General features: G+C 40.2%; 1 pseudogene across 1 annotated transcript; it reads right to left on the bottom strand.

The window, feature by feature from the left end:
- Window positions 1-2,468: 2,468 nt before the first annotated feature.
- LOC310722272 lies at window positions 2,469-3,588 on the bottom strand (annotated as a pseudogene). Its single transcript has one exon. The product of its transcript is annotated as an uncharacterized misc_RNA (transcript).
- Between the last annotated feature and the right edge of the window lie 8,032 nt (window positions 3,589-11,620).

The raw sequence follows: 11,620 nt of genomic DNA, 5'->3' as shown, positions 1-11,620 counted from the left end.
TATATATATATATATATATATATATATATATATATACGTATATATATATATATATATATATATATATATATATACTTGCAAAATAGCAGGGTGTTCAAATATTTATTTTCCTCACTGTATGTATATATATATATATATATATATATATATATATATATATATATATATATATATACATACAGAGAGGAAAATAAATATTTGAACACCCTGCTTTTTTGCAAGTTCTCCCACTTAGAAATCATGGAGGGGTCTGGAATTGTCATCATAGGTGCAAGATCTCACCTCGTGGGGTCGCAGTGATCCTAAGGAAGGTGAGAAATCAGCCCAGAACTACACGGGAGGAGCTGGTCAATGACCTGAAAAGAGCTGGGACCACTGTTTCCAAGGTTACTGTTGGTAATACACTAAGACGTCATGGTTTGAAATCATGCATGGCACGGAAGGTTCCCCTGCTTAAACCAGCACATGTCCAGGCACGTCTTAAGTTTGCCAATGACCATTTGGATGATCCAGAGGAGTCATGGGAGAAAGTCATGTGGTCATATGAGACCAAAATAGAACTTTTGGGTCATAATTTCACTAAACGTGTTTGGAGGAAGAAGAATGATGAGTACCATCCCAAGAACACCATCCCTACTGTGAAGCATGGGGGTGGTAGCATCATGTTTTGGGGGTGTTTTTCGGCACATGGGACAGGGCGACTGCACTGTATTAAGGAGAGGATGACCGGGGCCATGCATTGCGAGATTTTGGGGAACAACCTCCTTCCCTCAGTTAGAGCATTGAAGATAGGTTGAGGCTGGGTCTTCCAACATGACAATGACCTGAAGCACACAGCCAGGATAACCAAGGAGTGGCTCTGTAAGAAGCATATCAAGGTTCTGGCATGGCCTAGCCAGTCTCCAGACCTAAACCCAATAGAGAATCTTTGGAGGGAGCTCAAACTCTGTGTTTCTCAGCAACAGGCCAGAAACCTGACTGAACTAGAGAAGATCTGTGTGGAGGAGTGGGCAAAAATCCCTCCTGCAGTGTGTGCAAACCTGGTGAAAAACTACAGGAAACGTTTGACCTCTGTAATTGCAAACAAAGGCTACTGTACCAAATATTAACATTGACTTTCTCAGGTGTTCAAATACTTATTTGCAGCTGTTTAATACATATAAATGGTTGAAAAAATCATACATTGTTATTTCTGGATTTTTTTTTTTAGATTATGTCTCTCACAGTGGACATGCACCTACGATGACAATTTCAGACCCCTCCATGATTTCTAAGTGGGAGAACTTGCAAAATAGCAGGGTGTTAAAATACTTATTTTCCTCACTGTATATATATATATATATATATATATATATATATATATATATATATATATATATATATATATATATATATATATATATATATATAAAATGTCCTTTTTTTTTATTTTAGAACCCATTGTGGCCCGTGAGTCAAAAAGTTTGCCCATCCCTTATTTAGACGGATGTTCTGTAACTACTAGTTAAATGGTAAAAGATCTGGGAGTTATTTTAGATACCAAATCATATCAACCACGTTACAAAAACAGCCTTCTTTCACCTTAGAAATATTGCTAAGCTAAGAAACATGTTATCTACGTATATCTGATGCAGAGAAGCTCGTCCATGCGTTCATGACCTCCAGAATAGACTATTGTAATGCATTACTAGGTGGATGTCCTGCATCATTAATAAACAAGCTTCAGTTAGTTCAGAATGCGGCAGCCAGAGTTTTCACAAGGTCAAGGAAATATGATCATATAATTCCAATCTTATTGTCCCTACACTGGCTACGTTTTACTTACTTATAAAACACTAAATGGTTTATCTCCCATGTATCTATCCAGTCTTTTAACACGCTACAATCCGCCACGCCCCTTGAGATCTCAAAACTCTGGACTTCTAGTAGTTCCTAGAATAGCAAAGTCCACTAAAGCATTCTCACATTTAGCTCCTAAACTTTGGAATAGTCTTCCTGACAGTGTTCGGGGCTCAGACACACTCTCCCAGTTTAAGTGCAGATTAAAAACGTATCTTTTTTAGCAAAGCCTACACATAACATACGTTACATATCATAAACTTGTGCTGCAGTAAATCTGATCAAATGCACATTTACCAACTTGTGCTGTTAAAATCATAAACAGCAGCTACGCTAATTTCTCTCCACTGCTTCTCTTTCTCTTAAGACATCCTGAGGTTTGGCCAGCTCCAGTCACGTCCCACCTCATTAAGATTATGGACCTTTAAAGAAATAGATGCCGAACTTGCAAACTTCCTGTACTTGTCAGGGATCCACCTGCCACACCCCCCTTTTGTGGCTCTCATGCCTCCGCTCTCTCTGGAGCTCCAGGCTTAACTATGCACACCTGGGACTCATCACCACTCCACCCAGCTCCTACATAAACCCACTCACACTCACTCCCCGTTCGTTATTGACTGTGTTGGACATTACGTACTGTGTACTGTGCGACTGGTAAACAAGGTCTCAGTACCCTTTTGTGTCATGTATCCAGTAAGGTGATCCCATTTAATTACCTGATCCTTCACTACCACGCCCATCGAGCGAATGGTAGTGGAATTTGGAAAAACCTGATTTGGGTGTATCAAAGGAAAACTGACGAAAAACCCAATACATCCATTACATTCATTTCCTGTAAACACCATTATGGTGGATAGTAACTCAGAATATCTTACATTTTTCATTTTTTCTGATTCATACCACCTATGTAGATCTAAGATGTCTATGAGGTCATTCAAAACATGTCTGGTGTTTTGTACAGACGAAGATCTAGGATTTCTTGTTTAGCAGCAGTGAATAGATCTTGTGGGTATGTCCTACAGGCTAAGTCACGTTCAATGGTACGGGTTTGATTGAATAATGTGTGGCTGATCGCAAGAAGCGCCTGCGCTTCGGATCGAACCGCTTTTATGATATTTTCATTGCTATTTGTGATATGCTGAAAACCAGTGGCCACCTGGTTCGCAAACCATGTTGAGAATTGTGATTGTTCGGTTATATTGTAGTTGTTAGCAATGGAATTAACTGAGCCGAAGAGACCTGCTATGTTTCCGAACAGGTCTCGTTTTGAGCGTGCAGGTGAGATTTGCACGGCAAGTCTGTTTTTGTAGTCATAAATTAAATCATCGATACGTGACTGTAGCCATGCATAGGTCTTATCATTGTAATCACAGTGATTGATATAAGCAGATAGGATGTTGGAAATATTGTGTGATACATGTGTCATTACTAGATTCACATCATAAAATAATGTCTTGTTGATATTCCCTTTAATCAGTCCACCAGGAGGAATAGGATATAGTTTTGGACATTCCTTAGGTTTGCTATATCCACAAGTGGTTAAATTAAAACAATGTTTCATTATCCATGAGCAATTCTGTGGCTCAGTGTAATTATCTGGGTCATTGACACATTTTCCCACGCAATACATGCCTTCTCTCCGGCTAGTCCAGACAAAGGCTTCAGGTTGATTGTTATCAGGTACATATGAAGTTATATCGAATTTATATTCGGTATAACTCATATGCGTAGTTTTGATTGTCTCAGTGTGTGTACACCTATAGATTGCGGCCTCTAAATCTTTGATTAAATAACGGATTTTAGGATCTAATCCATTGTTGATTTTTTTGTAGAGAGTGCGCATGCTCCCAATTTTTGCTCCTGGTTTTGCTTTAAGTAGATACCAGGCCGTTATGTTGTGAAAAGATGTGCGTGCCGGTGTGTCACCTGAAATGTTTACTATAGGGAGACGGTTGGAGCCTACTTTACAGCAAATTTTACTTTACGCAATTTGGTTCCGGTACTACTCCGGGAGACCACGTGACTAGTTCTCTGGTTGAAAGTGTACTGAAAAATGTGGATGACCTCTTAGTGTATTTCGAATACCCATCTCCCACATTCCAGTGTGTGTGTAAGGGAAACCCTTTGACCCAGCTTGATGCAAGTGGGTCCAGAAACTTTCCTCTCGTCTCCATGGAATTGCTGCAGTCAATCTAGGAGATGAAACAGAGAGAAACTTTAATAATTATTGATTAGCGGAACTTTTGAAGATTTTGCACTGGGACATGTGGTACCATTTCAACTTCCCCTTGACACTTATGGCCACACAGCTATTGCATAAAGCTTTTATCTCATGTGGTCCATGCCATCTGGGTGTGAATGGACCCTGTTTTATAAACACCCATATCATGATCATATCACCCTCGGTAAATTTGATCTCAGAGGTTGGGTTAAATTGTGCATCATTCATTTGGTCCGACTGTTGCTGTTTTAAGGTGGTTTGTGTTTGTAACACTGCCAGTCTTTGTTGTAATTGTGTTAGCACAGTCTGTTGTTTTGCAAGCACAAGGGGTCCTAGATCTGCTGGGGTGATTTCTGGGTCTATGAGTAGTTTCATGACTCTGCCTGTCATGAGTTCAAACGGGCTGATGCCTGTGGCTTTGGATAGGGTTGCTCGCAAGACTGTCAGAACTGTTGGCAGTGTATCAGTCCAACTGTTTTGATGTTGCATTATTTGTTTGGAGATGCTTTCTTTTATCAAGCGATTTGCCCGTTCCACCATACCTGAGCTTTGCGGCCTGTATGGAACGCGAAATCTTTGTTTGATATGTAGCATTTTACATATGTGTTTCATTATCTGACCTGTGAAGTGTGTTCCTTGGTCAGACTCAATCTGAGTTGGTGTTCCCCAGATTGGCAGGATTTAATTTGCCATTACTCGTGCCACAGTGCGTGCGCTGTTGTCGCGAGTTGGAATTGCGTCGACCGATTTAGAGAATTTATCAATTATGACGAGACAATAGCGATATCCCCCCTTGGCAGTGGGTAATGGACCAATAAAATCTAGCTGTAAGAATTCCCATGGTCCTTTGGGTGGTTCTGGGTGACACAAGTTTCTACGTCCAGTTCTACCCTGGTTGATGGTGGCACATACGAGACATGTGTCGCTCACCATGACACCATCTCTCAATGTCTGATGCCATTTTTGGCCACCAGAAATTTTTCTGTATCAGCTGTTGTGTTTTGGGAGCTGATACATGTGCATAATCATGGTATAATTTAATCACTGGTTTCTGGAGGGCCTCTGGAATGATGTATTTCCCATCTCAGTTTATATTTTGATTTCGTTTCCAGTTTATGGGCCTCGGCAGAATACCAGGATACGATTTCATTATTGCTCTATGTGAGATTTAGTCCCTTTTCTTTTAACAGAACAAGGGTGTTTTTTAGCTTTAACGCAGTTGTTTCCATTATTTCCTCTACTACACTGCTTCTATAATGTCCCTGAGAAGCCATGTTTCCTCTTAAATTCTTATGCCCCACCGGATTTCTACGGTCTCCGGTCTAACAATGGGCGTACCGGCCCGTTTAAATTTATGTGTCTATATTGGGTGTGCAAAACTTTCCCTCAACACTTCCAATAGGCAAAAAGGAACAAACTTACCACAGCAGCTGTAGGCAGGGAAGGAGAAGATCAAACCTCATATCTTCTGTGGGAATCCAAACTGAGTAGTCGCATCGGAAAGATGTCACTCGCCTGTGCAGGTAGAGAGATCACGTCGGGGTCACCAACTTTGTAAGGTAGGGAACCACCCACTGGTCCAACGGCAGTTTCCAGAGGCGTGGTGAAGGATTCTTGCGCGTTCTAATCTTTCCTTTCACATTAGATAATAAGATTTGGATTAATGTATTTCTTTATTTTGGTTATTGACCTCTTATCTGACTCCAATTAGATAAAACATAATAAATATTTGCATAGGTTGTTATTTTACTAATAGTATAATTTTGATGGATGTTTGTTTAGTTATTCTGATTTAGCTCTGGCATTACACTCGTTCCTTTTGGTTCTCATAGTCGCACATGATCCTAGTATGGGCCCTATAATTAATATACTGGTCAACGGTCATAACAGAATCAGTATTGGTCGCTGCCAGAGGTTGGACTATACGCTTAAGCGGCCGCTTTCTGCGTGCTCAACTTTAAACATACTTTATTTAGTCCCCTTAGAGGTGACACTTAATTATTACAATAATTATTTCTAACCACAGGTAATGAATAGAATAATATTGAAATAATCAGAGGTTGAGGCTGACCCTATTTAGAGTAATCAGAAATGTTACTCTAAACGGAAATACATATTGTTAGCCTCCACGCTTCTAAGTACACTTAAACTAACGACAAGTGCTAGTCGTATCTCTCAAATCCTCAGCTGATGTATTATTCACTATCCAACTGAGATTTAGGCCGAACCTAGCCTGATTCATTCCTTAAGGTAACTACAGATGCAACGTTATTACTTGCAGTGTCAACATTTACCGAGCAACACAGAATAAAATCAAACATAACAATTTATTAACCAGGTAAGAAAATCACAATTCAAAGCCAATTCATAGTTCATAAAATATAACACAAATACAAACCAATAGTATTTATGTTTAAACAGAAAATATAAAACCTTTCATACCTGGTAAAGACGACACAGTAATTGTGCGGGAAATCTGTTTACAGATTCCCTGAATTCTTGGTCAGTTCTCCTTAAATACCCAGATAGAGTAAACATTAGGTAAACATTATTTAGCAATGGAAGTTTGCATTGATTGATTCTTACAGACCTGTGGGAGGCACCCGGCCTGTATACATTTGTAGTGGGGCACACGCCCCTTGCATAGAGTTATGTTTTCTTAACTCTATTAAACCTTTTTTATTATTTGTTTTATTGCTGTGGGAATGGGACCTGTGTACCAGTCGCGATAAACCTTTGTAAAGAAATGAAACATAAACATGTTCCGTCATTTACATGTAATATGACCTTTCTTACACATAATCATCTGGTGTGCTGTAGAATGTCCTGTGTTGAGGATGTAACAGGGAAAGGAGGGGTAGAGGGGCAGACATTTGTCTGCAGGTCTACCATTTGTATGGAGATGTGGTGTTTGAAGACCAAGGGTAGCTCTCCGGGGAGCCTACTGTATTCCAGATAAAGTTCTGGTTCTCGAGAGGGGTGTTGCGGGGTCTTGGTCCCCTGCCGTGAGACCTGGAGGAAACTTGTTGTGTCATAAAGAGTTCTCTTTCGATGTTCTTGCTGCCTCAGGCACTTACAGGGCACACACCCTGCACTCTCGGGCATCCATGCTGTGTTCTCGGGGAGGGCTGACCTTTTGGTCAGGATCAAGCAAAAGTCTTACATACCTTTTGTATAATATGAATTGTATAATTGTGAATATTAGCCAAGCATCCCTTTGTTAAAGTGCTTAAGTTCACTTACTTTTTAGGGGACAGTTCTAATAATTTGAGGTGGGGTGCTATAATACAGTTGAAAATCCAAATGAAGAATTTCAGATTTTATGATCATTTTATACTGGTTTGTTTCGAAACAAGTTTTAGTTTAAACATTACTAATTGTAACTAGAATGTGACATTTCCTGAAGAAAATGTGAGTAGTGCGTGCTGGTGCAAAAGTCCACACCCCGGCCATATTTTTTTTAGTGCTGACCACAATATGCGACTGTACTCAGAGAGAAGAGCAAATTGATACCTCGCACGGCTGTTTTTGACAATTTTTTTTCAAGAGGCGGGGCCAGAGATATCAGGTGACGCAATCACACGACCAGCGTTCGACTCTCCTCGGTGTGCTGAGTGATTAGATGTGTCACACTCCCGTGTCGCCGGGGTTTTGCTTTTTGTTTTTTGTTTTTTACGTTTCCGCCCACGTGGCAAAACGTGGTGTCGAAACGGCACTCTGCCGGAGATTCCCCGGACCGTGGTGAGCAGTTTGATGCATCAGACGTCCGAGTTGGAGCGGGTTTAGTGACGCGGTAAGCTAATAGGTTTGCGTGGTGGGCGTGGCCTATGATGTCACGTGACAGGCAAAATTCACCGGGGTTCAACTCCCACCCACCGTGCCGAGTGTTTTGACATATTGCACGCCCTTTTTTCTAGCGTGTTAGTTTTTTTGCCTATTCGGGCTAATGGTGGGGGGGTGGCTTAATGAAACTTTGTGTCAATAGCCCACTTAGAAATCCCCTGACTGATAAAAATGCTTATGTGTCAAATACTTATTTTCCCTGCTGTATTTATACACATCTGCTGCCTATGTGATTAAACACCTTGTCTATGCGGAGAAAACGGAGAGACCGCATGACGTCTTGGCTCATCTTGCATAATGGAATGCATGGAGTTTACCCATGTAATTTAGCTTAGGTCAGCTTCAGCTATCAATAGTAGAATCTAGTAATATATATAATTTAGCAATATGCTTCAGATAACATAACGCTGCTTAAATTTGTTTAAATCCAAGCTTAATTCATGTAACCATTATTAAGCATTCTTCTTCTTCTTCTTCTTCTGTCGGCTTCTCCCATTAGAAGTCGCCACAGCGGATCATCCTTTTCCATACCCCTCTGTCCTCTAAGTCTGTCTCCTTCACCTCAACCACCTACATGTCTTCCCTTACCACATCCATAAACCTATTCCTGATCCGCATATTTGATTTGGCACGTTTTATGCTGGATGCCCTTTCTAACGCAACCCTTTCCTATTTATCCGGGCTTGTGACCGGCGATAAGAGTGCACTGGCTTGTGCAACCCTAAAGGCTGGGTTTACCATTATTCAGCATTAACATAGTATAATACTCAGCTTTGCAGAAAACCCAGTGTATAAAGAGAGTTTACAAAAAATCAATAGACATGCTTTAGAGGTGTAGAGTTTAGCATATATTAAGTTTAGCATACATTATATGATCAAAATGCTTGTAAATGTAATAAATGTTATTAAGGCCAGTGAGAAGATAAGGCTGATGGATTGGGTAAGGGATAAGAAAAGGGAAAAAAACGAATAATAGTGTCAGGTCCTGAGGAATAGGTTGTACCAGAATTGTTTCCAGTTGCCATCGGAGAAGTTGGGAAAAAGGCTCAAACAGTAGCTTAAGATCAGTTTAAGTAGAGGTGTTGTGAGTATAAAACGGAAGAGTTATTCTAGGTGGAAAATAGGGACGCATATGAGGACCAATAAGTCGCTCCATAAAACAAATATGCACCATAGCCATATGGGATCGTTGAAATTGATGTTCACCACAGCATGCGCCAGGCAAAGGGCATCGGCTGGAAGCGCACAAAGGAGACAGAGCTAGGAAAATATAAAGGGAAATATAAAATAAAATAAGCAAGCAGCACGCAGGCAACATGCATTAACTATACTCAAACGGCATATATGTGCAGTATATATATTTAAAGCACAAGTAGAAACTTAAGTGAAAAAAATAATATAGAAAATATATAAAAATATAAAAATTAGAAGAGTAATAGGGTAATAGGCACAACACATTGTCAGATAATAAAAAACGTAGGAAAATATTTGCAAGAAATTGTATAAAAGATCCAATGCCCAAAACACAGGAAGTAAGATGTTTCTATGAGAGCATGAACTTAAGGTAAAGGCAGGATGAGTGTAAGACAGGAAATTCCATATAAAGAAGGATTATGGCATAAGAAATATATTTTGAGAAAATATTAAGAAAAAGTAAGTAAAAGATGAGAAATATGAAAATAGGAAAAGCATTTGGAGGAAAGAGCTGGTGTTAAAACTAAAGCTCTGGTTTGGTAAAACTAGAAAAATAGGACAGGCTGGGTCACTGGGTGGAACACAGCATATAAGTATGGAAATAAGGAACGCCACGACAGGACATTCCCGGCATGCCGCACACCATCGACGCACATCGCCGTGAATTCCCGGCCAATAAAAGCGGTCCATTAGGTGGTCTAAAGTTTTCACACAGCCCAGGTGCCCGGCCATCAGATTATGGTGAGCTGCAGGGAGCTTCTATTTCTTCGGGATTTTGAGCAAAGCAGCTTTACACAGATAATGTGGTGATAAAAAAATTTATATATTCTTTATAAGTGTAAGTTTGTCCCTGATGAGCAAGCCGGTGGGTGGCGACTGTGGCAAGAAAAAACTCTCTGAGATGGCATAAGGAAGAAACATTGAGAGCAACCAGGCTCAAGAGGGAACCCATCCTCATCTGGGTTGCACCGAATGTCCATTTATTGCAGATATACGATTTTGCGGGGTACAGTGATGGTGATCAGAAGCAAACTGTAGTCCTGAGTCAATGTAGCAGACTGTTAACATTAACTACAGTCAAAATCCATCCTTAAAGCTCCCGTTCTTACTCCGGAATTTCATGGAACCACCTAAGGCGTTAATGAGAAACCATCCCCAGCTCCACAGAGTGGCCTCCAAACAAAGAGAACACTATCCAGAGGCAAGCCTGGACGAAGTGGAAAGATCCGCAGAGGGAACAGTGGTCACTGGAACACTGGTCACTAGCCTCTTCTCAATATTATTAGCCTCTTCTCAATATTATTAACTCCTCACTATCGTTAGGTCATGTCCCTAAATCCCTCAAGTTAGCAGTTATTAAGCCCCTCATTAAAAAACCTAATCTGGATCCAAACACGCTATCGAATTACAGACCAATTTCAAATCTCCCATTTATGTCTAAGATTTTAGAAAAGATTGTCGCTGCCCAGTTATGTAACCACTTGCAGGAGAACAATATCTTTGAAGAGTTTCAGTCAGGTTTTAGGCCCCATCATAGCACAGAAACTGCTCTAGTTAAAATCACTAACGACCTGTTTTTAGCTTCAGACCAAGGCTACATCTCCCTATTAGTTTTACTAGATCTTAGTGCTGCGTTCGACACTATAGATCATGATCTTCTCCTCGATCGCTTACAGAATTACATCGGTATTCAGGGACAGGCATTAAGCTGGTTTAAATCCTACCTGTCCAATCGTTACCATTTTGTAGATTTAAATGGAGAGCTATCCAGGATAATGCTAGTAAATTATGGCGTGCCACAAGGGTCAGTTCTAGGACCCCTTCTTTTTACAATATACATGCTTCCATTAGGAAATATTATTAGAAGGCATGGAATTAGCTTCCATTGTTATGCTGATGATACCCAGCTATATATTTCATCCAAACCAGGCGATACAGCTCAATTAGCTCGCATAACTGAGTGTGTTGAAGAAATAAGAGATTGGATGACCCATAACTTTCTGCTATTAAATTCTCATAAAACTGAGATTTTGCTCATCGGCCCAAAAAATAGTACACAGAAGCTCCAGCATCTCAGCCTGCATTTAGACGGTTGTTCTGTAACTACTAGTTCAACGGTAAAAGACCTGGGAGTTATTTTAGACAGCAACTTATCTTTTAAAAATCACATCAATCAAGTTACAAAAACAGCCTTCTTTCACCTTAGAAATATTTCTAAGCTAAGAAATATGTTATCTATATCTGATGCAGAGAAGCTCGTCTATGCGTTTATGACCTCTAGAATAGACTACTGTAATGCGTTACTAGGTGGATGTCCTGCATCATTAATAAACAAGCTTCAGTTAGTTCAGAATGCCGCAGCAAGAGTTCTTACTAGGTCAAGAAAATACGATCATATAACCCCAATCTTATCGTCCCTACATTGGCTTCCTATTAAGTTTCGAATAGACTACAAACTACTGCTACTCACTTATAAAGCACTAAATGGTTTGGCTCCCATGTATCTATCCAGTCTTTTAACAC

Source organism: Silurus aristotelis, assembly GCF_946808225.1.
Source record: "Silurus aristotelis genome assembly, chromosome: 28".
NCBI lineage: Eukaryota > Metazoa > Chordata > Actinopteri > Siluriformes > Siluridae > Silurus > Silurus aristotelis.
The sequence above is the reverse complement of the archived record's forward strand: the minus strand, read 5'-3'. Positions and strand labels throughout refer to the sequence as shown.